Source organism: Opisthocomus hoazin, chromosome 8 (assembly GCF_030867145.1).
Source record: "Opisthocomus hoazin isolate bOpiHoa1 chromosome 8, bOpiHoa1.hap1, whole genome shotgun sequence".
Classification (NCBI taxonomy): Eukaryota; Metazoa; Chordata; class Aves; order Opisthocomiformes; family Opisthocomidae; genus Opisthocomus; species Opisthocomus hoazin.
Window position 1 is genome coordinate 13978300 of NC_134421.1, and position 14147 is coordinate 13992446.

General features: G+C 39.4%; 1 protein-coding gene across 9 annotated transcripts in view; it reads right to left on the reverse strand.

Moving 5' to 3' along the window:
- The window catches only part of LARGE1 (LARGE xylosyl- and glucuronyltransferase 1), a 290868-nt gene that overhangs the window by 260124 nt on the left and 16597 nt on the right, over positions 1-14147 (reverse strand). For 2 of the 9 annotated variants that reach the window (XM_075429425.1, XM_075429424.1), the window contains exons 2-3: positions 11009-11172; positions 10059-10310 (exon numbers count right to left, since the gene is read on the reverse strand). The exons of 6 other annotated variants lie outside the window; for them this stretch is intronic. The gene's annotated coding sequence lies outside the window, so the exon portion shown is untranslated. The remainder of the gene's footprint in view (positions 1-10058; positions 10311-11008; positions 11173-14147) is intronic. One more of the 9 variants, XM_075429426.1, reaches the window with a different exon arrangement.

Here is a 14147-nt window from a genome sequence, read left to right on the forward strand (position 1 = left end):
TACAGAAAGTTGACTTTAAATAATAAAAAATAATTAAAAAGTTACATCATGTACTGCTAAGATAGGCAAGCTAGAAAGGCTGATCAAAATTTTCCACATAAAGGGATCAGGAGAAATAGTTTCAGTGACTGAAAGAACTTTGCATTACACCATCAGTATAATGAATCTCTAATAACACCTATAACCCTGCCAGCTCCCAGCCACGAGAACTGATCTTGGCAAAATCTCCAGTCTGAACTAAGTGCATTTGTTTTAAAATTTTTAGTACTGGGAAACATTCTAGAAAGTCGGATTATAACATCACTTTCTTTAAAACAATTGTGTATTGCAGATTTGACAGGCTCTGCCAGTAACAAATACACTCTCCCACTCACCAACTGTGGATAAGAAATTTTGCAAGGCAAATGGACACAAGATTTATTGCCTTCTGCAAATCTTAAACTTTCATTTACATACATACCTACATACATCTTACGGTTGCAAAGATGCTCAAAGGCCTGCTGTAAGACTGTCGCTCCCCGAAGCTAGAAAGGCAGCCCGAGAAAACAGAAAGAAAGAGGTGCGAGGGATTTTTTTGCTTATTGAAGCAGCCTACCTTTGCCTTTTCAAATCAGACACAGGCTGACAACTTTCACAAAGCTTTAGCTCCCCTTTTTATCTCCTGAATTAGAGCACTTAACTGAACGGCCCCCAGTACTTGATGAAGATTCCACTTCCTCAGGGAACTCAACTTGGCTGGCTGAAGGACAGAACTTTAGAACTCACATCAGACATAAAAGGGATGAAAAGACCTACCCCACAGTACTCTGTCAAAGGTGTTACAGAAATATCTCCCATTGCATCAATATTTCATGTGTCCTGGCCCCAGAGAGAGGGGAGGTTGCACAGCATCCCCAGCAGTGGATAAAACACCTTTTTTTTTTTTTTTTTTTTTGGTAAAAACAAACCGAATGCTACTTTAAGAATCCATTATAAAATCAGGAAGCTTCCCACAATTATTTCCTTAGTTCCCCATCCTTTGCCACTGCCATGAATCATACAGTACCAGTTAAATCCTCCCTTTAGATGTCACATATTGCTAATCTTGGAGCAATTATTTCTGTTCCTGTCTGCTTTATTATGAAGCTTCACAGAGCACTATGTATACAGGTAATGCTTTTCACTTCAGCTTAGCTAACCAAATATGGCATCCTTTAAAACCATTTTACTGACAAACATGACTTCAATGGCACAGATGATGAGCCAAGTTCCTTATTTTTCCTTTTAGGCTTCTGTGGAAGCAGTTTCTTCACTATGAATACTGGCAACTTCGCTTTGTCTAGTAATTGAAATAGTAAAACATCTCGCTCGGTTTCCACTAAAGCACGAGCAAATTTCAGTGCTCATAAAAGAGGCAGCAGTGCTGAAAAATCTACGCACATTGTGAAAAGACACCAGGCCAACTTCTCCACACACACCCTAAAACATCATTGGTAACTTTCATTTCACAACAACAAAAAAAATCCACCTTCTTTGAGAGCTGCCAGGTGTCATATAGATGGCAGAACTTCCCCTTCCCTCACTGCTAGAGTTGTCTTTCTCAGCCTGTAGTACGGCAAGCCTAAATCATAGAATCATAGAATGGTAAGGGCTGGAAGGGACCTTAAAGATCATCTGGTTCCAACCCCCCTGCCATGAGCAGGGACACCTTCCACTAGACCAGGTATCCTGGGCTGCATCAAGAGAAGTGTGGCCAGCAGGTCGAGGGAGGTGATTCTGCCCCTTTACTCCGCTCTTGTGAGACCCCCACCTGGAGTCCTGCATCCAGCACTGGAGCCTCCAACATAAGACATGGAAGTGTTGGAATGGGTCCAGAGGAGGGCCACAAAAGTGATCAGAGGGCTGGAGCACCTCTCCTACTAGGACAGGTTGAGGTAGTTGAGGCTGTTCAGCCTGGAGAAGAGAAGGCTCCGGGGTGACCTTAGAGCAGCCTTCCAGTACCTGAAGGGGCCTACAGGAAGGATGGAGAGGGGCTTTTCACAAGGGTGTAGTGACAGGACAAGGGGGAATGGCTGTAAACTAAAAGAGGGCAGACTTAGATTAGATACTATGAAGAAATTTTTCACCGTGAGGGTGGTGAAACACTGGCACAGGTTGCCCAGAGAAGCTGTGGATGCCCCCTCCCTGGAAGTGTTCAAGGCCAGGTTGGAGGGAGCTCCAAGCAACTGTACAGGCTCCTTGCACCCTCTGCCCGCATACACTACTGAATGCAATTCTCCCAAACTCCTTTCGAAAACCTAGCTAACACACTGCAACACAAAAAGATGTCACACGAGTTCAGTATCTCCGGTCTCCCTTCTGTCTTTCACTTTACACAATGAGTCTTGTAGTCCTCTCCCCTGTTTATCAATGTTGGCAGACAAAGACAGGTTCCATCTGCCTGCAACTTAATAAAAGTCATTAGGCAAAAGCATGTCTTTCCATTGCTGCAAACAGAATCATCCATCACAGAAACAGAACACTCAAGAAAGCACTGCTTGAAAGGGGAGAAAATTAAGGAAGGGTAGAGAAAGATGCCCATAAAATACAAAAGAGGAAAAGTAAAACATTTTTTAAGACATGTTTTTAAAGTTTACAGGGATTTTGCTGTAAAAACCTTTCTCATGTCTAATGCAGTCTTGACTTAGCGGTCAATTAGCAAAAAGGCTGGTTTTCTGACTGGCTTAATGTAAGTTGCCCCACGAACAAGAGATGGGCCTAGCTGACTTCCTGAGGTTCCTTCCAACCTGAATTACTCAACAAATCGATGATAAACATTACGTGAGTCATAAGATTTGCTGCTGGACATCTAGAGACCTGGGACTACAAGACAATTAACATTTCTACAAGCGCTTTCAAAATGGCTTTGCAGGAGGAAGGGATGACTAAGCAGTTTTGGGGAAGCTCTTCCAGAAGTCTCACCAGGATGACAAAGATACATACAGCTTGGTCGATCAAGTTGTATCTATCCAGAACCGTACTTAGGAACAACCAATAGGTTAGCAGACTACTAGGTACTCTAAAAACACTTCTTGCCTTCTACTTCTGTTCTACACTTAAAATTGTTTAAGAAGGCATCTCATAAACTACTGGTCACGTATTTCTGGAGAAAATAATCGAAGTATGAGAACTTAGCTCAACCCAGTGGTTCAGAAGGAATAATACCAGAGGCACTACAGCCCAGAGCTAAGACTCAGGGGATTCTGAAATTCCACCAAAGGTAAAGAAATGGGATCAAACTTCCGAGACTAGAAAGGGAACAGAGGTACGTATGCCCCTCAAGCCATGAAAACCAGTTGTCATGAAGACAGTGGAAATGTGGGTCATTGTTAGTACATTCAAATACAAAACAAAATTCTGGTATATAGTTTCTTTCTCCCTTTTTTAAGAGCAGCATTTCTGCATTTATATTCAGGAAGCCATAAAGGAAGAACAGAATCAGCATTACTACTGACTTTTTTGTCTAACTAAAATGATGAGGCTGACTTACTCGTCTGTTGCAAACAAATTTATTAATCTAAGGCCAATTCATAAGACAAGATTTATTTTTTTTTAAGCATCTTAAAAGTCCATTTTTTGCTCTTTCCTCCTCTCTGAAAGTGGATAATGAAACTCAGTCTAAGTCAGATTAACTTTCATATTGTCAGTGTGGCAGTGTTTGGGTTTCAGGCAATAACAATTTTGTCGTCCTCTACAATAAGTTTATCACCATCACAAATTTTTTACAATGTTATGGGCTTTTGTACTTCTTATTTTAAGGAAAACAGCTTCTTTTACAGCACTTACATATAGCCTCATTTTAAAGCTTATATATTCTCTTGCCTTACTTTAAGGATAGATGAAGTTGGCAGCTGTCCACTGTGAGAGTTAGGGACAGTAAAAAAACAAAAAAATCAAATCACAACTTCAAATGTTTAGTATTCACTAAACACAATTATCACTCACCAGGAAATAGGCAAACTAGCAGGAATGATGACACTAATTCTTTAATAGTCTGCTGGAGATGTAGGGAGCATTCCTGCCTACTCCAGGAAATAAGCTAAAACCTTTTCGCGCATGCTCTCATAATGAGAAACACTGTTAAGAGCTGCAAAGAATTCCTGTTACGACCGGCTACGAAAAAAACATGGCTTAAGGCCTAGTGATTCTTGCAAATGGGAAAAGCACAAATGCTGGCAACAGAACTCACTTTTTTGGTATCATGCACTTCGATACTGACATGGCTGATATAAAACCTCTGGTATACAGACCACAAGAACTTAAGCAGTTGTGGATGTACTAAGCCCATCCTTTTTGCACTTGTGCACTGAAGTTTTACAGTCCTCACCTATGTGCAAAATCTTCAAAAACATCTCTAGAGTAATGGGTATTACCCCAGACTTTTTGAAAAAAAAGACAAGCAAATTTGTAACATGGAACACTGAATTTTCAAGGTAGGACTTAAAATTATTTACACTCTTGGTTTTGTAGTGCATGAATACTGGGTGCAAGCGGACTCAACTTTTTCTCTCTACACGGGCTCCCACTGTGACGTGCATCTTCCAGGACAACTCAATGTTACAGCGTATTTAATACCGCAAAACAGCTCAGCTCTCAACAGCAGCCCTGTAGATCAAGATTATCTCAAACTTTAGCCCTCCCTAAACAGCTACCTTGAGTTTTATTTTAGTACTTCTGTTATTCCTTCTCTTCCCATTCACCCTACCACCACCATTATCACAGAAAAAACATTTCGGTTCAGTTACGAACAACTTTTGTGTATCTCTGACAGAAGAAAAAGATTTTGATGTAGGAATCTGCAAGCTGGTAACTTAGCTCTTTCCCCATATTAGTAATATACTCTGCACAATCTTACAGATCATTTAGATGGCTTGGTGTAACTAGCAGAAAGAGTAAGTCTCCTGCTATACTAGACCCATGAAGAGATGTGAGTCTGGAGTGATCAGTCAGGACCAGCTAGTATTCTAATTCTGTATTTAAACAGTGTTCTTTATTTAAACAGTGTTTAAAACAGTGAGAAAGAGGAGAAAACATGATAAACAGAGTAACATTTTTTTTTTGCAGAAGACAGCTATAAAATCTTCCTTACCTAATTGTGGAGAGCACACATGGCGACTCTTCTGTTGGAAAGTATCACGCAATCCTTAATGCAAGGTCCTATTTCCACTCGTTTACACCTATGCCAAAACCCCCAAATCTGAGGGTCTGCCTCCGTGCATGTCGATTTTGTTCAGATTGTTACATCGTGCTTTGCAATTTGAAATCTAGCACAAGGAGTTTACTTGTATAATTTCATTGCTACTGGCTGAGCTTTATACATCTCCTGTTACAACTCAGTGAGCAACTTGTATGAGCACTTCGCTCCACACAACATGCAGTCTAACCAATGAGGTCAATCAACACACCCATCTCGCGGGTGTCTTAGGAAGTTTGATGGAAGGACATGGATTAAGGTCCCAGCCACCCAAATGCCCATTTCAGCGTGCAAAACCGAAAATTACATTTCTGATTGAGAAGTATCATAGAAGTTGCTTCTGAAGTGTCAAAACATTCTTCAGAACAGCGTGTTCCATTAAAGTTCAAGCTGTCTAGTCAAATCATATTGTAAGGTAAAAATATCTGCTTACTATCTCCTCCAGGAAATGTCTCCACAATAGGTTTAACTAATGGCTGCATAGGCAGCCTTAATTCTGACATTTCTTAGAGTGCTTGGTTTTGGTTTTTCATTTTATAGTCTCACACATTTTCTCTGATGTGATGCATCTTTGAGTAACTTAAGAGTTCAACAGTTAAGATCTAGTACCTCTATTACTATTAGATTCCTAAATAACTATGTTTATTTTTTCATTAATTTTCTTTTAGTGGCACCAAAGTGTTCCAATAAAGATGAGAATTTCACCATGCTAAACTTGACATAAACACTCCAAGTCAAAGGGAATTATCATTTTTATACTCTGTTTTGTAGAAATGTCAGTACATATTAATAATAAAATCTCAAAACAGAAAAATATTCAAGAAATTTCACTCTTTCACTTTACTGATTTTTCCTCTCTCAATTTGATATTTGTACATTTTTCAACAGCATCTGACCAGTGGAGCACAATTCTGGCACAGACTGTCAGCCACAGTGCTGGAATCTCAGAGATCCATAACACAGACCTACATTATCTCTCAAGCTCTGCGTGTCCTGTGTGGAAATCTGGAGAGAATCAAAGCTGCTATACAAAGCTGATGAGCACCCATTTTCTCCTGCATCATCGAGGTGTGTCACTGTCAGATAACACGAAAGGGAACAGAGATCCTGGAGCTGCATTTAATCCCATGGCTCAACCTTCTCCTACAATATCTAAAGGAAAGAACAATTGCTATAGATGTATTTTTCCACCATCTGTGTCTGCATTTCTGAAGGAATAAACTGGGAAAACTCAGAGACAGTGCATGCCGGGACTACTGGAAAGTGTGGAGAGATTTAGCAAAAAAATTACAACCTAGAGCAGTGGGTCTCGTGTTCTGAAAGGGTAAAAATTTCCAAAGAACATGCCAGTCAAACACACAAGCAGTCAGAAACCTTTTATAGAACCTCCACCACACTGGGAAACATCAGCTTTTTCTCCCAGATGAGAGAGCACGGCCACATCACATTGATCCCTGCATCAAACACTTCCAGGCAAAATTATCATAATTAACTGTAATTAGGTCAGAAAATGGAAGGAATTTCTCCAAAATCTCTGTTCCAGCTTGGCAGAACACAGCAGCCTTCCTGCCTGCAAGACACTTGCCTACTGTGAGTTCACAGCCCAGGTGCAAGGGAGTTTCTCCCCAGAATCACCTCTATTGCTGCTGCAGGGTCCTGGCAGGACTGTCTGCGGGGCAAACGCAGTTCCACCAGTGACTGTTTCATCATCCTTGAGCTGGTCATGGTCTATCCAAAAAACTTTATTTCCTCCAGCCAATGGAAATTTCAAAAAAGACCCTAGATAGCAACAGCCAGGAATAAAACATACCCTGAGTTCATGGGAATTGGGTGTGTACTAGGCATCCAAAGGCGACTGCCAGAAAATGGACTGTGCATGCAAAACCACACACACGAGAGACGAAAAAAAAACCCAACAACAAAAAACCCACCTTTCTTCAACCAAGGAAGGGTCAAGGCACAAAATTTCCAGAAGCACTCTCATGGACTTCATTACATAGATATATGACCCTCAAGAATGTTTACATGTGGCAGTGATTGGCAGTACAAGAAGTCCAAAGATTAGAGAAAAAAGTTGAGACACACATAAAATTTACAGAAGGAAGCTATTCAACACAGCAAGCCCTTGTCTGCCATACTTTCTGGCTAGTATACTATCAGTGGTCAAGAGTTCACAAAAAGTTCAATCGATTACAATGATCAAGACTGAGGAAACAAATAAAAACTCAAATTTTTCAAAAAAGGAAGGGAAATTAACTTTTTTTTAATTTCTACTGAAATAAGCAGAAGCTTCCAAAGCAATTTCAAGACAATAATAGTATCCAGAGAAACAGGCTGTTTGTGTGTCTGAAAAATAACAATTCCCTCTTATCAATGTAGCACTCATTTTAGCAATGTCAAGTTCCCCAGATCTTTCTTCTTCTGTTAGCACAGGCTGCCTTCTTGGAAATGATCACAGCATCTTTTCGCTAATAAACAAGTTTGAAACAACCACGTTTCCATGATGGAAATCAAGAGCTATGTAAAATACAAGAACTCATGGAAGGGGAAGGTGGTATTTATTTACAAAGCCTCCAAATAAACTGGGTTTACCCACTAACATTCTCTCACAGATTTCATTCATTTACGTGCTCAAGCCTACACTCTCACAAATGCCAAGACAGATACACGTGCCCAAGTAGTCGGCACAGAGAAAACAAGATACCATAGCTGTCGAGTCTGTACCATGTCTCTGGGGTTCCTCCTCACTGACAAGCCAGCTTTCAGACAGACTCTTTTACACCACTTAGGCATCATCGGCTGTTATGAGGTGGTTCTCCAAGTTGCTAAATTCAATTCCCAAAAATCTTCAGCCAGTTGCTTGCCACTGTGTTTTTTTCCTCACTTGGAACAGATGTCTGTTTTCCTTGTGACCTAACAGGAAGAGGAATGGTATGCATGGTATGTCAAATCCTTTTTCTACCTTCTCTGTGCTAAGGTGGAGGGCCTTCTGCTGCTAAGCCATCAGTGCGTTGGCTTTATCAAAGTGCAGGTCTTTCGGTCTTGAAAACCACATTCCTCAATTTTACTGCTGGGAATGGAGTCCTCCATCATCAATACAGACCATGCTTTTAACTGTTTTGCATTGTTTGGCTGTCTCTTCTGGTGCGTACACACACATGCATTTCCACTCATACTGCATTCATAAAATCTTAGTATTTCTTTTACAAATTTCCACTTCTACACCAGCAGAGGTCAAGTGTGTCTAAGGGTGCTGTTATCTATTACTTCCTGGACATGCACTGATACTTCTCAATCTTGACAGATGCATCTGAGGTTTTAACAATCTTGAAATCATCATAAAGGCAGTCTTGGCCATGATTTGAAAATAATTTAATCTAAAGTGTAAGAAGTCAGTAAACACTTCACTTTGTCATCAGATTTCCACTGGACATAAATACAAGTGCAAACTGTTGCTCTTCCCCTGAAGCAGACCCAGTGTTTTGAGTAAATTAGTAAAGATAGCTTGTCTAAGATGACAACACTTTAGTCATCCAAGCAGGATCATAAAACTTAGCCTACAATCTGACAGCACCAGGTATCAACTTCATGAATTTTATATTATCAACAGTTGAAAAATGCACAGTTAACTAAACATATCCTTTCTTTTGTGTTTTAGAAGAATCCTTTAGCAGTTCCCACTCAGGAACACAAGAAATATTTGCACACTCAATTTCCAGGCCTGCTGTCACTCCAGCAGACTACCTTCCTTTAAGGTATGGTGCTTATTAACTTGGGTCTAATATCTACTTGCAAGGGAACTTATAGTAATGAATGTCCCTCTTCTAATATCAACTTGAAATGTAAATAGAGTCCATAAGATGAAGGCAGTACTTTAGTCATGAACATTTACCAACACACTAGGGAGCAGAACTTTGAACTTGTGGCTTATTACTGATTGGTATGCTGGTTCTGCATGTAAAAATCACTATTACTTCAGCATGCACAGCGACAGCTTCAATTAATAGACAAACAAACAATTCTTGGCAGAGAAAGCAAAACATGGCCAAACATGCTAATGCAGCAGTCTGTTCTTGAATTCACAAGTCTAGAGTAAATAAGTATTTTTAAGCCTACATCAGGTTAAAAAAAGAAGAAAAAAAAAAAAGATAAAAAAGTAGTAATTTACTGCCACTGAGGATCTAAACTTCTTTCAAGATGAAGCAACTAATTTCCCCTCCTCTCCCCTCATTTGTGTTTGCCAATCTAATCCAAAAGGTGCAAAGTAATCCTTTTTCTGTACCTTGTTAGCGTACGGTCTGTCATGACAGAGGCGATACATGAAACGGCTCTAGCACACAATATATAAAGATAAAAGATATGCCAAGGAGTATGTTTGACTTGGTCCAGGAGTTACTTCATTTCTGAAACATATTCCTTCATCAGCCTTTTTAAAGTTTTAAACACAAACCAAAAACCATCTCATTGTTCTCCACTCACAGGCCAATGGAACTAAATACAAATTTTTATAACATGAACAGTGCAACTGTTTAGATCAGAAGGAGATCAGATTTTTGGGGAAAAAAAAAAAAAAAGAAGTATCTCCTTTAAGCCATTGCCATTCCTAGAAAACACTCACAACTTGTTTCGAGAAGACTCCCCAGTACTACCAAAAATCACGTGCGTGCTGGGAAGATGGACAGGGAATAGACTTGCAAAATGGAGCACTCCATGCAGAGTTCCTGGAGGAACTTGTGGGGTTTTTAATCCTGTATATTTTAAAGTTTTCAGCAGTGCTAGGAAGTAGTTAATGGCGTCGGTGGATCTGAGGAGAATTCCACAGAAATGTGCCTTCGTGCAGTTTTACCTACTACTAAATCTCCTGAGGGTAACAGATGAGTACTGATCTTCTGAGATTGATGCTGACTGAGATCCGTGCTTCAGTAGCAAGCTTCAGGGATAGCTGAGAGCCGATCACACACTCCACAGATGTCAGCTGGGGGTGGCTTTAGTCAGATGCCTACCCCAAAAACAGAACACTTAAGCCTGAGATGCTTTGGGATCTAGCCAGTCTTGCAGTCTTCCTTCTTTCTCGTCTTCCCTCATTTATCTCATGCTCCTATAAAAAACATGCAGGCAACCATATAGATGAAGTGGCCAATAATCACAAAATTTCCCTAAAAATTCATTTGAAATTACAAAGGATCTTATGTTATAACCAGAAAAGGACATGTATTGCTGCTTAACGCTGTCAATGCAGGCAAGTAACAGTAGACGCTGCAGTTATCAAGGGAGCAGATTGTCCGAGTTCAGTTATTGATTTTTACCTTGTTCAGAAAACTATCAGGTTATCCTTACAGGGAAGAAGAATTTGCTTATTTCCAGAGATAGGCCAGGTTAGTTTAAATCTCAATAAAGAGATTTTAAGGACTCTTCGTCAAACATCACCTGTGCTTTTCCTTCAATTGTAAGTCATCTTGTGGGAAGATAATATTCTTTTACTGGTAATGCAAAATCTTGGGCCAGCCAAAAAGCAACAAGCAATTTTAGAAGTGCCGGAGTTGGGGGGAGAATTCCAAGTAGCATACAGTTTTTAATATTGCTAGAGAAGTTAATTTGAAACTTTTAGCTCGCTCCCATTCTTTGAACATCTGTTGGATATAGTTATCTTTTGTTTTGTTAAGAAATGTGAAGTCTTTTCTTATTCCAACTGACCTACTGTATTCAGAGAGCTACTAATAAAATGTGCTAAGACATTCTTCATCTTCTTTGAAAAATTGTGATGGCTTGTGCCATTCAAGATTTCTTACTACTAACCTCAGTATAGGTACAGCTATCCAGTCTTTTGAGCTCCCACAATTTTTGTTTTGATTCACGCTCTTTAAATATTTTCTCAGGTTAGCTGGGTGCTTGAGCACTGTATTTTCTGAATGGTCTACGCTTTTAGTCCATACTGATCAATTGGCTTCCTAAATAAATACCTGGGGAAGAAACCAAGAAATACAATTGACAGTAGAAGATAAAACAATCAGTGGGTCAAACCATGAAACGTGGTACCTTCTTCACGACTCAATCTTAAAAATAAAGATTGAAAATCTCAGCGTTAGATATAGCTTAACTATTATTTATGGACTCTTAATTCCTGGAGCCAGGAATAGCTGCTGAAATCTACAGCCTGATTCCATCAGACTAGATGATCAGATTAACTCCTCCGGCATTAGTAAACTCCTCATTATGAAAAAAGAAAAGGGAAAAGACTAAAAATTTCAGCGCAAAATTTTTGCACCCTAGTCTCTTGAAAAACAAAACAAAACAAAAATGCCAAGCACATCCCCTATTATATCTCCACAGGATATCCATCTGGAAAATCTCACCTTCCAGATGCTTTCCCCTACTATTTCATTGTCCTGCTAATCTCTGCAACTACCCCTAGGGGGAAAACAAAACACGGCACAATTTACTGTCAGGCTAACATTTGGAAGGATGGACAATACAAAAGGAAATATACTCTGGACAACAGTCAATTTCAATATTACAATTGTGAGAAGCAGAAAAACAGGTGGATCACTGAGTAACACTGAATGCAAAAAATGTATCAAAATAAATTAGGAAAAACAAAAAGCATCTTACATGGTCACAATAGTAAAGAAGTGCATTTGCAAAAAACAAAAATCACAAAGCAACAAAGCAGCCTGCCAAGCTCTTCCCCTCAACAACCTAAGTTTAATCACATTAATGTGGTCAAACCATCCAACAAGTATCTTTTTTTTTTTAAGACAGAAGAATGAAGTCAATTAAACCAAACTACTACTACAGCATTTTAGAGAAGTCCACAAAATGTTCTCCCAAGGGTTCTGTAGGATGGCAAGGTTCCTTCTTACCAGGAGTCACCTGTACACTAAAGAACCTTGCAAGCCTGTCAGTGAAGCAAGCGAGGGTGGGTGGACAGATTTGTAAATGAAATCCCTTAAACTTGAAAGTCAGATCTGCTAGCCAGGCACATGAAATGCCTGGGCTTTGAGTAGCTCAGCTATTTGTTTGGACCCCTTTTGGTTTCACTGTAGCTGTGTAGCTAGAAACTCAACTGCCTGCTGTGATTGAAACAGACCGAACGGGGGGTTCTGGTGCAGAGAGAACTTTCCCAAGACGTTAACACAGTTCTCACAATACACAGGTCTACCAGGCACCTGACAAAGGATGAGTTTTATTGCTATCAACTTCTTTTGTTTGGTTGGTTTTAAGCGTGATTGAATTTACATAGCACCTCTTTCCAACCTCAAAGTGCATTATAACAGTACAAACAAGCAAAGAGTTGATTTAAAATATAAATACAGTAGTAACATACTTCTGGTATATAAACGCAAAAGGACACTCATCAAGGAACAAAAAAAAAAAAAAAAAGGCATTTAGTTTTACACGGCTGCCATTCTCTCACTTTTTTACTATTTTCCATGCTCAAAAAACCCTTCTGAAGCCAGCAGCATGCAACTTGCAGAACATACTCATATCCTATATAAGAGTTTCCGCATCCCCAGCATCTTCATCCCACTTCAGCTTTCTTGCTTATGAGCTGCTGAAAATATGAAAATCTGGACAGATATAGGTAAATCAAGTGGATATAGAAGAAACCAGTAAGAATTCATACTGGTTTACCCTATTAGGCCAGGAATACATTTCGCACCAACAAATGCATAAACTATGTCTTGGATGTTATTCCAGAATTCCCCAGTACTGCTTGGCTCTCCTTTTTGCCAGTTCCTTACCAGACACAGACAGCTATTAGATCCAATTCAAACAAGTACAATCCTCCAATTGCATGACATTAGCAATATCATTTAAGGCTTCATCTATGCTACAAATTATAGCGTTACTTATAAAAGATTTGGGGGTGTTTTCAGAGCATGCTATTTCATTCTTTCCAGTCGTAAATGCTACCTAAAAAATTCCTTACAGCAGCGGAATAAGTAACAAGTAAAATTATTGCAGTAAGTTCACGTAACAAAATACAATGTAGCAGTTCAAAGCCCTTTAATCCTCCCCTGTTGGAAGCATCACACACACACATGTTCCAGGAAGTGAAGCCATACATGCATCATGCATGCTTGGAAAACTGCTCTAAATTACTCTGAATTTCTGTACATCACCAATCTTTCCTCCAGATATGGAAAAGATTTCAGTCATTATTTCTATCTGCAGATATACGAAGTCTGAAATTTTAAAAATAAAGCCATTTGCATTGTCACAACATGATCATAACCTTGAAATTGTCTTAATTGAAAAACTTCCTCCTTTACACAGCATTCAGATAACTCAAAGACAGAATATATATCCATGAAACCTTACAAAAAGAAAAGCATATTGTAACTTCTGTGAAGAATAATATAGGCCAAAGTCCCCTGCATTTTTTTTTAAGTTGTAAGTAACAGTTATAAATTTAGAGATGCTGTATTTCAGTAGAGCTAGAGAAGACAGGTTCATTTGCTGTGATAACATTTACTACAGAAATATTTTTATTTGCTCTAGCATCACCCTCTATTGCACAAGGAGATATCCAGCAAGACAGAACTACTTGCATTTCTCACCCCTGTTATTTCGTCTCAGGTTTTCCAAAGATCTCTGTTCATAAAATGTTTGTCAAAATGCACTCATACTGAGCACGAGGCAAGGAGGAGATGAGAGACAGATGCTTCTGCATGTTAGTGGGCGAGATGGGAAAGAAGCTGGTGAAGCAGCTTTGCATCCAATCCATTATAGCTATTTTCCTTTTAACCATCTAACAGCAACTCACAGATTCACCCGCAACACATTAAATCCTCTGAACTTACAAAATGATGCATTATTGAAGTCACAGCAGGGAAGCCAACTCAGTTTAGAGGACATAAAAGACTATCTCTAGAACAACTTTTTTAATTACAAGGTTATGGAAAAAAACCAAAGGTAATGTTTTAACGTATTG